The 17,151-nt window shown below is 38.7% G+C and overlaps 1 protein-coding gene and 1 long non-coding RNA gene across 5 annotated transcripts in view; one reads left to right on the top strand and one right to left on the bottom strand.

Annotated features, from left to right (window-relative positions):
• Positions 1-336, top strand: part of LOC145551640 (uncharacterized) — a 28,096-nt gene extending 27,760 nt beyond the window's left edge. Inside the window, exon 3 of the long non-coding RNA XR_014087514.1 lies at positions 22-336. This is a non-coding gene — a long non-coding RNA (uncharacterized LOC145551640). The remainder of the gene's footprint in view (positions 1-21) is intronic.
• The window catches only part of gna12a (guanine nucleotide binding protein (G protein) alpha 12a), a 120,984-nt gene that overhangs the window by 31,365 nt on the left and 72,468 nt on the right, over positions 1-17,151 (bottom strand). The gene's annotated exons all lie outside the window — the stretch shown is intronic.

Consider the following 17,151-nt stretch of genomic DNA (forward strand, 5'->3'; position numbering starts at 1 on the left):
TCTACTTCTAACATAAACAAGCAAAGAAGACACCCTGATGATGTCACATACACAGCGAGTACAAAACGTCTTAAAATTTTATGTATTATTTTTTATTTGCCATTTTTCTGTCTTCTTTATAATACAAATGTCTTCTCTGTTTAATTGTTCTCTATTGTTCTTTTTTGTAGGTTTCTGTAAGGTGCAGTGAACGGGAATGTTCTGTCATTGATCCTCACTTTCATGTTTTATTGTCACTCAAAATTTCATGTTCATTGTGTTCACTTTTGATGTGTAAACTGATAATTTATGTAAAGTTCATAAAGTTGTGAGTAAAATTGGAATATTTTAAAATGTTGGTAGTAAAAGAAAATATTTGAATTACCTTGAACATCTTGTGTAATTAATCTTTCCATGAAATTGTAGCCTAAAACAATGTAAGTACTGTAGTGTAGTTATGCATGTAATTACAAAATATGAATAAAGACTTATGAATAATTAAAATTGTACTTTATTAGCAATAACAGTAAATAAAAAATAAGTGCAATTTAAATATACTACCAATATATTAGTAATGTATTAAAAATATATTTTTAATATAATTCTATGATAGAATTAGTACACTCAATATGGAATATTTCTCTTGAATACTACATAAAAAAGTATACTTAAAGTATATTAAGTACAACTTTAAGTTGTTCCAAATAAGTACATTGAGTATACATAGTATACTAAAAGTTGTAATTTAATACTATTTAAATACTACTAAAGTAAGCATAAAGTAAGCATAATAAGCATAAAAATAGTTGTTCCAAAATAGTACAGTTTAAGTACATCAATCAAAGTATGCTAAAGTATGTTAAAATTTAGTATACTAAAACATACTATTTATTTTACTTGGGAGACTTTTCCTCCATCAAACAAATTTTTTTTTCCCCTTTTATTTAGTGGAAATATTGATGTTGATGAGACTTTCTCCAAAATGATAACATTTTTCAACTTTATAGCCCCACTGTTGGCTCTAACATTCACAAATGACATTGAAATAAAATCCAGTCCAACTTCTGGTTTGAGGCGATTCCTCTGGAACCTGTTGGAGGAAAAATATCCCAACCTCAGAAGATGTGCTTTTAACCCAACAGAGCTCTGTGGTTCCTCCTATCAGTGTGAGAGTCAGAGTGAGGAGGCACCATGTTAGGAAGACGAAGTGGAAGCTGGAGGATCTTCGGAACAAACAGGCCTACTACTACTAGGCCTACTGATTATCCATCTGTCTGGACACAGGATCAAAATAACCAGTTTAAAAGCTAAAATGATTTTTTTTATATGCCAGACATGGAAAACTGGGATGCACTCCATGCCATGATGTTCAGAATTTAGGTCTCATGGCATCTCAAGGTGTCAACATTGCAGCCAGTGGGCTGAGGGAAATACAGCTCCATTTTGCAACAGCTTTTATCACTTCGCAAAAAAAATTATCATATATATATATATATATATATATATATATATATATATATATATATATATATATATATACATACATACATACAGTGGGGCAAAAAAGTATTTAGTCAGCCACCAATTGTGCAAGTTCTCCCACTTAAAAAGATGAGAGAGGCCTGTAATTTTCATCATAGATGTACCTCAACTATGAGACAAAAGGAGAAAAAAAAATCCAGAAAATTACATTTTCTGATTTTTAAAGAATTTATTGGCAATATATGGTGGAAAATAAGTATTTGGTCAGCTACAAACAAGCAAGATTTCAGGCTCTCACAGCCGTGTAACTTCTTCTTCTGTAAGAGGCTCCTCTGTCCTCCACTTGTTACCTGTATTAATGGCACCTATTTGAACTTGTTATCAGTATAAAACACACCTGTCCACAACCTCAAACAGTCACACTCTAAACTCCACCATGGCCAAAACTAGAGAGCTGTCAAAGGACACCCGAAACAAAATTATAAACCTGCACCTAGCTGGGAATACTGAATCTGCAATAGGTAAACAGCTTGGTGTAAAGAAATCAACTGTGGGATCAATTATTAGAAAATGGAACACTTACAAGACCACTGATAATCTCCCTCGATCTGGGGCTCCACGCAAGATCACACCCCGTGGGGTCAAAATGATCACAAGAACGGTGAGCAAAAATCCAGAACCACACGGGGGAACCTAGTGAATGACCTGCAGTGAGCTGGGACCAAAGTAACAAAGGCTACCATCAGTAACACACTACGCCGCCAGGGACTCAAACCTGCAGTGCCAGACGTGTCCCCCTGCTTAAGCCAGTACATGTCAAGGCCCGTCTCAAGTTTGCTAGAGAGCATTTGGATGATCCAGAAGATGACTGGGAGAATATCATATAGTCAGATGAAACCAAAGTAGAACTTTTTGGTCAAAACTCTACTCGTCGTGTTTGGAGGAGAATGAATGCTGAGTTGCATCCAAAGAACACCATGCCTACTGTGAAGCATGGGGGTGGAAACATCATGCTTTAGGGCTGTTTTTCTGCAAAGGGACCAGGACGACTGATCCGTGTAAAGGAAAGAATGAATGGGGCCATGTATCATCACATTTTGACTGAAAACCTCCTTCCATCAGCAAGGGCATTGAAGGTGAAACGTGGCTGGGTCTTTCAGCAGGACGATGATCCCAAACACACCACCCGGGTAACAAAGGAGTGGCTTCGTAAGAAGCATTTCAAGGTCCTGGAGTGGCCTAGCCAGTCTCCAGATGTCAACCCCATAGAAAATCTGTGGAGGGAGTTGAAAGTCCGTGTTGTCCAGCGACAGCCCCAGAACATCACAGCTCTAGAGAAGATCTGCATGGAGGAATGGGCCAAAATACCACCAACAGTGTGTGAGAACCTTGTGAAGACTTGCAGAAAACGTTTGATCTCTGTCATTGCCAACAAAGGGTATATAGCAAAGTATTGAGATGAACTTTTGTTATTGACCAAATACTTATTTTCCACCATATTTTGCAAATAAATTCTTTAAAAATCAGAAAATGTAATTTTCTGGATTTTTTTTTCTCCTTTTGTCTCTCATAGTTGAGGTACATCTATGATGAAAATTACAGGCCTCTCTCATTTTTTTAAGTGGGAGAACTTGCACAAATGGTGGCTGACTAAATACTTTTTTGCCCCACTGTATATATATTCATCCCTGGATTTAACTGTACTGATTACGGTAGTTTCCGAACGGTAACTGTAGCAGTAAAAGTGCTGATCCTTCATGTCTGCTACTAGCATGTGCTAAATGAAAATGGGTGCCTCCTTCTTCTTCTTCTGCTTCTTCCTTTGCTTCTTTAGATTTCAACGGCAGCTTGCATCCAACATTGTTACACTACTGCCATCTATTCAATCCTAATATGTATACCTCAAATTCTCATAATGATTCCAGTATTATTCAAAAAAACTAAAAATCGGGATGCTGTGGTGACGCAGGGGCAAAGCTCAACCCATGTATATAGCACATTTAGCTACTTCACTGACTCAGTTGCTTCGGATGCAGTTGCGGATTTTCTTTCGTTGTATTTTTGTCCACACAATGAAACAAAGCACACATAAAGCATTTTGGGTTCTCTGAAAGTTTGGATTTTTGTTTTGCCAAATTCTTTTTGTTTCCTTTTCTGTCGGTAGGCAATGACATCTACCACTTATCATAGAAACACTGCCTTTTTGTTTCTGGAGCACATTCAAAACACACCTGTTGCTGTCACAAATTAAACTTGGTCTGATCGTTAGAGTACAGCTACAAACTGCACAACAGTTACCCGAGCTCCATAGGGGCCTCTTACAACACTTTCCAGTGGCAAGTTGCTCTCTATAATGGGTTAACGTGTGATTCGGTTCGGTTCTAGCCCAGTGGGAAGATTCTCCGTATAACGGTCTGGAGAGCAGCAGCTGCAGGCATTTCTCCGCTGATTTGCAGCGACACTCAGCAACCTTGAAATTCTGGTAGTAATGGTCTAAATCAGTGGTTCCCAAACTATGGCCCGTGGGCCAAATTCGGTCCACATTTGGACATTTGCAGCATGTCTCCCCCATCTCTCATAACCCTCTTTCCTGTCAAACTACTTTCAAATAAAGGCCACTAGAGCCAACAAAACCTAAAAAAAAAATCTTTTTCCCCTCAATGCTATTTAACTAAGGCCTCAAGCCTTAGTCCTCATGCCGGTGGTCGCAGGTTCCTCACTTTCATTTATTTCCAATTTTGACTTCCAATGATTCACTTGCTGCTAAAGAGTCCTCTGGTGGTTGAAGAAAAATCCACATATAAGCCGCACGGGCCTATAAGCCGCATGGTTCAAAGCTGAGGAAAAAAGTAGTGGCTTATAGTCCGGAAAATACAGTATATGAAAAAAAATCGAAATGCTCCCTGGTATTGTTTCAAGGGGCCGGACCAAATGTGGAAGTGGGCCGTAGTTTGGGGACCACTGATTTAGACCATTACTATCAGAACCTCAAGGTTCTCCGTTGCTGAGTGTTGCTGCAAATCAGCGGAGAAATACCTCTCGATTGTGAGAGGTTCCTATGATTAAGTGTCCACCTGGATATATTTAAGGAGCACCCATTCCACTCATGGAGATGCAGGTCCAGACAAGATCCAGGCCCAGACCCAGATGAGATCTAGAGGCAGAGCCTGAGCTGGAGCCAGATGGTGTGTGGCACAGAAGATCGCTTGACACGTTGTGGGAGTCGTCACTTGGCTAGTCCTGGGATCAGAGACTTGTGGGGGCCAACTGGTCCATGACTGAGATCCGCACCAGATGAAGGACCAGGCTGAGGGAGCACGCGCTGGTGCATCACTTCTTGGGCTGCCGCTCATCACCCCTAACAATCATCAATAATTTTTTTAATAAATGCCTTAAAATGATTCTGGTTGTCGTGTCCTCCCTATGTTTTGTTGCGGCCATCTGAGCCGGACAGTAACAAGATGCTTCGATTATTTCAGGTATACTTTAGACTGCATATGCTTAAAGTTATTGTTATGGCAGAAGTCAGGGCCGGCCCAAGGCACAAGGAAATGAAGCAGCCGCTTAGGGCCCTAGGGCCACTTAAGGGCCCCCCTCACAGTAGAGCTGATTATGTACATTTTTTTTTTAGTAAAATGTCATTATAATATCAAAAACACACAATTTCACTATGAAGTGATTTGGTTTTATAATAATATATATTTGATCATATATGTAGAAATAATTATTTTATGGATAAAAGAAAAGAATAAATTGCTCTTTGGGACCCCTGGAGGCCGCGGTAGGTACTGCATTATGAGCTGGGTGATTCTCCGAATTCGGTGCCTTTTGTGTCCCACAGGTTTATCTCAAAGATTTTCATATAATGCAAACAAAATCTTTTGAGAAAATCAAGAAATGTAAATATCCATGTGTCTTGGTAATGTAACATGCAAATATATATATTAAAAATCCTGTTTTGAAAAATATTATATTAAAAATCAGCCAAATGAGCATGTCCCCACTGACCAATGTTCATTCTCAATGAATATTAAACAAATAAAAATAGCCAGTAACTGCAAGTTATTGTATTAAAGAATTATGAGAAAAATACATGAATTTTATATAAAATAGCACTTTTTAATTATGTCCCTCAAGTTTTGTTCAACCCCGTAACGACATACTAATTCCTCCTTTTTATAAATAATGGTTCAGTTCAATTTCCTCTGCACCCTGGAAGTGACATCACTGAAGTCTCTTCCTGCTCACACTGTAAATAGATTTAAGTGTTAGGGAAGTTTCATACCTTTATTTGATTATTTTTTACCCAAATAGCATCATCGTCAAGCTCAACCTTTCAACACTGTTACGGACGTAAATGATATTTATTGTTGTTTGGGAAAAAGTAAAGAATGGTCTTTGAAACACATATTAATTTCTTGTTTTCATCATATCATAATGTTGCTCCATACCCTAGCTGGTGTGAACTTATGGCAACTTTTAGTGAAAATCTTCAACCCCGTAACGTTCAACCCCGTTACAAAAATGGTGACTTTGTTACGGGGTTGAACGTTTTACTGTTGTTAAGCCAGCCTTGCGTGTCCAACCCCACAACAGTCTGGGGTCAATACATTGTTGTATTTTCTTTATAATAACAGCAAATATTAAACTAATATCTGTTGGAATGTATGCAAAGTTTAAGGAATGATTCAAAAACATAAAAAAGTCTGATTCAATTTTTATTTTTAAATGTATTTTCATGATTTATGAGAAGCGCTTTTACATCAAGTTGCTATAATCTACTTAGTCTAATTATTATGATTTAGAAACAAATAAAATATACTTACAATTAGTTATTTTAATCAAGGGACATGTGATCTCAAAGGAACTGGAAGAATTAGTTTAATTATGTTATGCAGTTATACTAATAGAGGGATGAAATTGTCCTGTTACGGGGTTGAATTTAAAGCCACCTAAGCAGCAAAGAAATTCGTATTAATGTTTGGGATTTCATGCATAAGGTGGGGAGACATATTTTCTTGGAGGTTCAAAGAGTCTTTCAACAGATGCAGCGTTCAAAAACACAATTTCTTGTGGTTTATTATTTAAGTAACCATAGACCCCAACACTCACCGAATTCAGAGAATCACCCAGCTGCCATGTAATGTGCAGAGCATCCAAATGTCCAAAGCTCCGGTCAGAAGATAAATAACCAAAACAATGACTCAAAAAAGGACTTATCCTTCAGGGAGGGAGAAAAAAAAGAGGAAGTATAGAAAAAAGCCAAGATAAATGTTTGTTTTAATGTGCCTTGGAAATGTAATGTAAAAAAAATTGTAAAGCTGCTAGCTTGATAGCGACCTGGAATGGTCCAGTTCAACAGCCAAACATTTATGCTAGGGTCTTTGTGTTTGTGTGAAACTGAGTTTAAACTTTAAATTAGTTGATTCTCAGTTGATTGTATATTTCTGAGGTATTTTTTTTTTCCAACATTATCTTTATTGGTTTTACAACAATGCTTTTAATAATACACAGAACATAAGTGTGCTCTCGTATCAAAGAAATAAAAGAGTAGCTAAATTTTTGTCCATCATTCAACTTGCCTTTCTTTGCCAGTCAAGACATTGAGATTTCTTAGAGCAGCACCTATTACATACAGAGTTTATAAGAAAAGCAAACCAACTCCCTTAACCCCAAACCCCTGACAACCCTAAGAAAAAACAAAAAACAATTATGGTAACAATGGTTTCCCTATTTTCAAGAGTTAATCCAAATCATTTTAGTAATGTTTGTGGTTCAGAAAAACAAACTTTAATGTATATTTCAAAGAAATCAAGTATACAAATAAAAGACATTATCTTAGAACACTGTACTGCAGGGGACCAACTATCCTTCATCCGCCCCACCCCTCACATCCGTGCTTAATATATATTGCATAAAAGGGCACCAAATATTTTGAAATAGTGAGAGTTTCCCTTTTATAATGTAAGTAATCTTTTCCAATGGTAATGTTGTGGACATTTCTTTAATCCAGGTAATGAATTTCGGTTTTATGGTACTTTTCCATGAAAGTGCTATGACTCTCTTTGCAAGTAGCAAACATAAATCCATAGCAGTAATTATTTTTCTCGACATATGATGTCTATCAGGATACAAACCTAAAATGAACACTTTGGGGTCCAAAGCTAGTTTTATATCTAGGATAGCCTCTAGAGCTTCTTTAATCTCCCTCCAGAATTGTTGAACTTTCTTACATTTCCAGACACAATGGAAGAATGTTCCCTTCTCTTCTCCACATCTAATACACAGGTCTGGGATGGCACCATTAAACCTGTTAAGCTTTTCTGGTGTCGTATATGTTCTCATTAGCCAGTTATATTGTAGTACTTTGAGGCGGGTGTTGGTAGTTTGTGTTTGTGCTTCAGCACACGCCTTCTCCCAGTCCTCTGAAGGCAAGTTCTCCTGTAGATCCTCCCTCCAGGCATTGAGCTTCCTTAAAGAAGACTCCGAGGATCCTTCCACTAACATGCAATATATTTTAGAGATGATTCCTTTTCCAAAGCAATCATTCTTCATTTCAATTTCTAAAGAGGACAGGGGGGGGATGGACTCACTCTGATTTGGAGATGATCTAATAAAGTTTCTCACCTGTAAATATTTAAAAAAATGTTTACTTGGAATATCATACCTATCCTTCAACTCTTCAAACGACATCATAAACCCATCCTCTGAATCCACCAGATCACCTATTGTCTTTAAACCTTTTTCAGCCCATTTCCTAAAACCAGGATCTGCCCTGCCTGGAGGGAAAAAATGGTTACCCCATATCGGACTGAAGCGTGATAGAGAAGAGAAGTCGCCTAAATACTTTTTAACCTGATACCAAACCAAGATCATATTTTTGACTATAGGGTTTTTTGTCCTTTTTTTAAGTACTCTGATTTTTTCCGAGTAAATGTACTGAGGAAGAGGGAGAGATACAGAACAATTTTCGATATTAACCCAAGGCAAGACCGGTTTCTCTGCAAAGTAATACATCATAGTCCTCAATTGAGCTGCCCAATAATACCAAAGTGGATTGGGGCATCTAAGGCCACCTCTGTCGTATGGAAGGTATAAAAGTGACAAACGTAACCTTGGTCTTCTATTATTCCACAAAAAGCGTATGAAAATCTTTTTTATTGCCGAGAATAAATTGGCAGGAGGCGGCAGTGGGATGTTCTGAAATAAATACAAAAGTTTGGGCATTATGTTGGATTTAAGAACATTAATTCGTGCTATAAGTGACAAGGGCAGGTTGGTCCATCTGTCCACCGACGCAATAATTGAGTCCATCATGGGGTTATAGTTAACTGCAACAATGTCACTGATACATGGTACTATCCTAATCCCCAAGTATGTAAAACAGTTTACCATTTTGAATTGGAAGGGATTCCCAACACTGTTTCTTTCTTCTGAATTGAGTAACATTAACGAAGATTTGTCTTTATTTACTTTATATCCTGATATTCTTCCAAATGTGTTTATTAGATCTAACAAGGCTGGAATAGAATCTTTCAGCTTTTCCAAAAAAAGAATGACATCGTCAGCAAATAAAGCAATTCGATGTTCCTGTTGGCCTATTGTCAAACCTCTTATGTTTTTATGAGACCGCACCGCTATGGCCAACGGTTCTATTGCTAAAATAAATAATAAAGGGGACAGGGGGCACCCCTGCCTACATCCTCGCTTAATTTTGAATGGTTTAGATATAACTCCATTTGTTACTATTTCAGCATAAGGCTCATTATATAAAAGTTTAACCCACCTACAGAAATTGTCCCCACAGCCAAATCTTCTCAATATCTCAAATAAATAGGGCCATTCAACTCTATCAAAAGCCTTTTCGGCATCCAGTGATAACAAAGCTGTGTCTGTTTTTTCTTCCATATAATAAATAATATCCAACACTCGTCTCACATTATGAAATCCCTGTCTTCCTACAATAAACCCATTTTGGTCACAAGTAATTATTTCAGGTAATATTCTCTCCAATCTTCGGGCCAAAATTTTACATAAGATCTTTAAATCGACATTAAGAAGACTTATTGGTCTTAGATTTTCACATTTATTACAAGACTTGCCAGGTTTGGGTAGCAAAGTAATCAGGGCTCCTCTTAAGGAGGTAGGAAGAATTTCCTTTTCAAATGAGTTCAAGTACATGTCAAAAAGGGGGTCTAGCAGTTTAGCTTTAAATTTCTTATAAAATTCTGACGGTAGCCCATCTGGACCTGGGGATTTACTTGCTTTCAAATTGTCTATTGCTATGGATATTTCTTCTTTAGTTATAGCTGCACTGAGATCTGTACTCATTAATTCTGAAATATTAGTAATTTGGAGGGTATCTAAGAAAACATTTTGCTCTTGTTCCTTATGCATTATGTCTGAGCTGTATAATTTTTCAAAAAAGACCTTAAAAATTTCATTGATTTCTAATGGGTCTGTAACAATCTGGCCTTCATTGTTTTCGACTGAGGTAATAGATTCCTCATTTTGTAATTGTCGTAGTCGCCAGGCTAATAATTTCCCTAACTTTTCCCCTTGATCATAGAACGACTGCTTAAGGCGTAAAAGTTGCGAGGCGGCTTTAGAGGCAGAAAGTTCGTTATACTGTGTTCTTAGAATTAGAAGCTTTTTATGGATATTTGGGCATAGCGTTTGATAATAATCCCTCTCAAGCAGCTCAATCTCTGCTGCCAACTCTTTTGTTTTTTGATAGGTTTGTTTTGTCTTATAACTTGTAAAGCTAATTATCTGACCCCTTATATAGGCCTTAAAGGCTTCCCACCTTAAGGATGGTGATGTTTCATCTGTGTTGATTTCAAAATAGATGTTAATTTGATTATCTATGAAAGACATAAATTCTGGGTCTAGCAGCCATTTTTGTTTAAATTTCCATCTAGGGGGGTCTCTCCTTAGTCTTAAATCCTCATAAATTAGTGAATTTGGTGCATGGTCAGATATTAAAATGCTATCATATTGACAGTCTCTTATTTTATGTTTCAGGATGGATGAAATTAAAAAGTAGTCGATACGCGAATATGACTTATGTGTATTTGAATAGCATGAGTATTTTAAGCCCTTGGGATTCATATCCCTCCAAATATCCATCAAATTAAGTTCCTTCATAAAGTGTTGAATTGTTTGTCTGCTTTTAGAATGAGAATTGTCGGTACCTGAACTTCTATCCATTTCTGGGTTCAGTGTGCAATTAAAATCTCCTGCTATAATACAGCTGCCAGACAGTGAGGAAATTGTAAGAAAGAGATTTTGAAAAAACTTTGGGTCATCAACATTTGGGGCGTAAATATTTATCAGGTTTATTTTTTCTGTGACAAGTGTGCCTTGTAGAATAATGTACCTCCCAGCCTTGTCTTTAATAACCCTTGTCACGTGAAATGGTATAGATTTATGAATCAAAATCATAACCCCTCTTGCCTGAGAAGTAAAGGGTGCTGAATATATACTGCCTTGCCACCTCCTGCCAATCCTCGCCTCCTGACCAGGCAACAAGTGAGTTTCCTGAAATAACACAATATCAGAGCACAAAGATTTCACCCTAGTCATTATCTGTTTAACTTTTTTTAGTTTTTGTAGTCCCCTGCAGTTCCAAGAAGACATTTTAATTCTTAACCCACAGGACATGCCGTGTAACACACAATGGGCTTCCTGGTATTTTAAAGTTATTCAAAGACAAAGAAACCAAGAACACCTGGATGTTAAAAACTACATCCGTAATAATGAACATTGAACAGCGTACCCCTTTAAACTTCAAACTCTGTTCCCCCCCCTCCACCCCTTTAATACTCTGGTACTCATCTAACAGCTGGAGGCTGTTCCACACAAAAAAGTGAGGACCAACCGACTATGACTGATTACCCCATCCTACCCCACCCCGCTACATAAAAAACTCGTTACTGAATATATCCAAAAAATAATAAAAATAAGTAAATAAAAATAGGCTATTGGCTGTTAGCCTCTGAGATAGCATGCATAAAATATAATAGGCAGATTATTTATCCTTATTTATTTTTGCTTCTCTCTAGAAACCATAATTGTCCATCCCTGTTAATATGTTATGATGTAACGGTATCGTCATTGTCTCACCCAGGTCCGCCTTCTGCTTTCAGAGTCCTTACAAAGTTCTCTGCTTCTTCTGGTTGGTTAAAGATGCGAGACTGACCGTTGTGTGTCACCAGCAGTCGAGCAGGAGGAATCATGCCGTATCGTATCTCCATGGCCCGGAGTTGTTGTCTCACGCCATCAAATTCTTTCCATTTTTTGTGCACACCGGCTGCGAGGTCCTCGTAAAATCTCACCGAGTGGTTCTTGAATAGGATCTGTCCCTTCGTCCTGGCAGCTCTTATCACAGTTACTTTATCTTTGTAATTTAAGAACTTCATAATAAGAGTCCGTGGTGCAACGGTGTTTGAAGTGCTTTTCTGGCCCAGCCGGTGCGCTCTCTCCACGGTCAAAGCGGTGCGTAGCGGTGCCAAATTCAGAACCTCTGGTAGCCATTTTTCCAGAAAGGCGCAGGCGTCCTCTCCCTCTGCGCCCTCGGGAAGGTTAACCAGTCTCAGGTTTGATCGTCGCGATCTGGCCTCCAAGTCCAACACTTTCCCTTCGAGGTCTTTATTTCTATTTCCCAGAACCTGGACCCTAGCTTGAAGGTTGGTGATGTTATCCTCTGCTGCAGATATCCGCACCTCCGCTTCACCAACCCGCTCGACGCATTCGTTAACATCTTTTTTCACATTCTCTATTGCTGACAAAATACCATCCAGTCGGGAAGAGAAATCCGATTTCAAATTTGCAATTGCAGCCAGTATTGCCTCCGAACCAGCCTCAACCGTCCTGTGCTTCTCATGTAGCTCGCAGTGTTCCTCCTCCATTGTCTCGCACGCGGTGGTGTTAGCCTCGCTGTTTTCACAGCTAGCTTCAGAGCTCACCTTAGAAGTGAAGTTAGATAACTTCGATTGAGTCGGCTTACTGGAGTTTTTACTGGGCTTCTTTTGTGGGAGAGGCATCACAGCTGTTTTAAATGTCGTTGAGTGTCACTTGTAACGAGTATTTTCCAGGATTTCACAGAAAGGTAGCGGAGCCGAGGCGAGCACGTCCTCCTCAACAAGCCGCCATTACCGAGTCCTGAGGTATTTTTGGCTTCAAAACGCTGTGTTTGATAACGTTTGATAATAATTAAAACTTCTCGATGTTTGACAATGTCTAGCAAAATGTTTTTATGTCAGGCTGCTACATCGTTGAGCTGCTCTATGCTGTAGTTGATAGTGATGCATTCGTGTCCACTTCAGTGGTCTGTGTGCATTTATAACATAAAAATCCACAAAAAGCACAAGAAAATGGCATTTAGATAGCTGTCCACTGTAGTGACCACTATGCATGAAAGGGTTAAAATCATTTGAAGGCACAGAATCAGTCCAGTACCAATCCACATTCACAGTGGAGAAAGACTCACCTGGTATAAATTACATTTTTAGCTATTGGAGAAATGCTTAAGAGAAATTTATTTAATCAAAAAATGTTATGAATATGTGTGTAGGGTTGCACCGATTGCAGTTTTCTGGCCAATCTCTTGTTACCGATCTTTAAAAAGCCTGACCTGCTGATTTTGATTTTGGCTGATATGAAATTTTTTTAATAATAATAATAATAACACATTTTATTTGTAGGCGCCTTTCTGGACACCCAAGGTCACCTTGACATAAAAACAAGCAAATTATAAAATACATACCGGTAATAAAAAGCATAAAAACACAAACAAGATTTATAAGACAGTACAAAGATAATTAAAGATTGTATGCTAGTTCAAACAAATGGGTTTTGAGTTTTTACTTAAAATATTGGAGAGACTCGATGTTCCGGAGATCAGGTGGGAGTGAGTTCCAGAGTTTGGGAGCAGAGCGGCTGAATGCTCTGCTCCCCATAGTGACAAGATGAGCAGGGGGGACGGTGAGATGGACAGAAGAAGAGGATCTGAGGGAACGGGTGGGTGTAGCAATGTGAAGGAGGTCCGAGAGATTTGAAGATGTGAGGTTGTGAATTACTTTAAAAGTTAGAAGTATTTTATAGTTGATGCGATATGTGATTGGAAGCCAATGGAGCTGTTGTAAAATAGGTGTGATGTGATGAATTAAAGGGGTCTGTGTAATGATATGAGCAGCTGAATTTTGAACCAATTGTAATTTATGCTGAGTTTTCTGTGGCAGACCAAAAAGTAGAGAATTACAATAGTCTAAACGAGATGTGACCAAACTGTGGACCAGAACAGCAGTGGAGAGTAGAGTGAGAGAAGGACGGAGATGGCAAATATTTCGGAGATGAAAATAAGCTGACCGAGTGATATTATTGACATGGGAGGCAAAAGAGAGGGTGCTATCGAGGATGACACCCAGACTCTTAACCTGAGGGGAGAGAAAAATGGAGGAGTTATCAACTGAAATGGAGAAATTATCAAGTTTACTTAGTACCAATTAAGAGAAGTTCAGTTTTACTGGAATTTAATTTGAGGAAGTTAAGAGTAAAGAATGTTATGTGAAATTGTATCAAAAGCCGCAGTCAGATCAAGGAGAAGGAGTATCGATAGTAAACCAGAGCCAGCAGCAAGAAGGATATCATTTGTAATTTTAAGAAGCACCGTTTCTGTACTGTGGAGTGGACGGAAGCCAGATTGGAATTGTTCATATAAATTATTGCTGGAAAGATGAGAATGGAGTTGAGCAGCAACTGTCTTTAATAGAATTTTTGAAATAAATGGAAGATTTGAGAAAGGACGAAAATTATTGAGTTCATTGGGATCTAAACCAGGTTTCTTAAGTATTGGGGTTATTGCTGCAGTTTTTGAGAGCCAAGGGAACAACAGCAGTAGTAAGGGAAGAATGTATAATTTTAGTGATGACAGGGAAGAGAGGGGAGGGTCGCTTTAACAAGAACAGTGGGAAGAGGATCTAAATGGCAGGTGGAAGATTTAGATTTTTGAATTAATTTGGTGACATCATCAACAGAGGGAAGGCTGAAGACCGAGAATGAATTGGTAGGAACAACTGAAACTGGGACAGGTGATGTTAAGGCGAGACTGGGTATAAGTTCCTGATGGATAATTTCTATCTTAGAAGTAAAAAATGATACCAAAGTGTTACAAAAATCAGAGGTATAGAGGTGGGGAAGAAAGGAATCTAGTGGTTTGGTAATATTTGCAACTACAGAAAATAAAGTTTTGGAGTTATCCTTGTTAGAATTGATTAAAGTGGAGTAATATGTTGATTTGGCTGAAGAAATTGCATCTTTGTATAAAAGAATGTGACTGGAATTACATGTCTCCGTGAACAGTGAGACCAGTTTTTCGGTACAGTCTTTCAAGGCGACGTCCTTTTGTTTTTAACTGTCGAAGAGTGAAATTAAACCAAGGTGCTGTATGAGTAAAAGAAACAGATCTGGTTTTAAGTGGAGCAAGATTGTTCAGGATGTTGTGAAGACTTTTGTTGTAGTGAGCCGATAGTTCATCTGTGGAAGAGAAATGATCAGCAGTAGGTAGTCTATTAAGACAATGTGATAAATTATCCAGGTCAATGTCCTTAATTTTACGGAAGGTTATGTCACGTGGGGGGTTAGATTTAGAAAGTGAAATATGAACTCCAAATGATAAAAAGAAATGATCTGAGAATGGCAGGGAATCCGCTTTAGAGTCAGTGGGTGTAACTCCTGAGCAGCAAATCAAATCCAATATATGTCCTTTAGTATGCGTGGGAAAAGTTGTGTATTGCTGAGGTCCAAAGCTATCCAAGCACGATATGAAGTCTTTGGAAAGTGGAGACTCTTGATTATCAATATGAATGTTAAAATCCCCAATAACTATTACATTTGTTGAGATCGTAGAAAGATGCGTGAGGAAGCCAGCAAGCTCAGAAATAAAATCCTTATTATATTTCGGGGGGCGATACAAGGCGGCAATTATAGTGGGAGTTGATCCAGATAGTTGACATACAGTTGCTTCAAACGAATGACAGACAGGGACAGTTACAGGTGTAACCCTCCATTTCTTGCGGTAGATTATGGCGTTCCCGCCCCCTCGGCCAGAAACACGAGGTTGAGCAATGTAAGCAAACCCTGGAGGAGCAGTGTCCTTAAGAGGAGCAAAGTCGTTCGGTTGTAGCCACGTTTCAGTTAAGCACATAAAATCTAACTTTCGGTCATAAATGATATCCTGCACAAGATATCCCTTACTCGTGAGTGAGCGGATGTTAGAGACCAAAGTTGATCGTTGTGCTGTGATTGACACCCGCGTTAGCTGACCTAGCTACGCGGGCTAGCACACTGTGCTCAGCTTTGCGACCGGTGTTTCTTCGTGGACGACAACCAGTAGACCAGGTGGATTCAATGGAGTTAGGTCCGTTACTGCAGAAGACCTGGCGAGAGCCTCGATGGATGTATTTCTTACGGGGCAGGTAGAAGATATCGGGATGGAGAAGCAGAGCTGGTGGTGGTGATCCATGTAGCTGTAAGCGGATTTTGAAGAGTTCCGCGGCAGAGTACTGGAGGACTGCTGTCGTCGGGTGATGGACCAAAAAAAGGACAATCCAGGTTAGTATAAGCCACGGATAACAACTCCAAATAGTTGCCGGAGACATGACATTAAATTTGGCCGATGGTCTTTTTTGAAAAAAAAAGAGAAGGAGAAAGACGGTGGAGCAGCGGCTTCCAAAACGTGCCAGCGTTCACTCAAACGTGCCAGTCCGAAGAAGATTTTGTCTGAAATGTCACTAAATATAGCAAGAAAGTCACCGAGTTGGCAACAATGGGGGGAATATTATTAACTGTAAACGAGCAGACCTAACCTTGTGGGCTGGTCTGTCAGTCACACCTCTCACTGCAGAGCAGAAGAGGACAGAGGATGGTTTTTAAACTTTTGCTGACGAAGATAAGATTAGGGGATAAAATCAGCTTCACATGTAAGTATAGGCCAATTACGATTCTCTAAAATTATGGAAATCGGTGCCCAGAAATCGACTGGTTGATTAATCAGTTGGCCAATAAATGTATCCTATATTATGCATGTATATAATGTAAACAGCACTGTCAGAGATGCAATAACTTTATTGCAGGTGTGTGAATGATCTAATGAGCGGACTGCTGATTTCAGCCAGTCCACATTGTTAGCAGACCTAGAGCAGTGTTTCCCAACCATGGTCCTCAAGGCACACTGACCTGCATGTTTTAGATGTTGCCCTGCTTCAGTACACATGATTTCAATTGATGGCTGATTAACAGGGTTTTGCTGAATTGCAATCATCTGAATGGGGTGTGTTGAAGCAGCTTTTTCAAGTTCACTCATTCATTGCCTTGAGTGTGAAATGTTCATGCATTCAAGTTAAAACTGTGAAGAACACTTTAGCTTTTGTTTCACTCCTTTGGTAATATTAGGAGGTAGATAAAGCTTGGTATCAGTACTAATATTTAATATTTTCCTTTAACCTCTTCACTGTCACCTCCAAAATTCTTACATTTACTGGGTCCATGTGGATCCCAGTGTCTTCATGACAGTTAAGTGGTTTTAAAATAAGGCAATTTCGATATTAAATATTTTAGTTTTTCTCAGTTTAGATACATTTCTCAGAGCAGAATTTATATTCTCAGCACTAGTTGTTTAATCTTCAAATC

Source organism: Poecilia reticulata, chromosome 1, assembly GCF_904066995.2.
Source record: "Poecilia reticulata chromosome 1, P_reticulata-male-v2, whole genome shotgun sequence".
Lineage (NCBI taxonomy): Eukaryota > Metazoa > Chordata > Actinopteri > Cyprinodontiformes > Poeciliidae > Poecilia > Poecilia reticulata.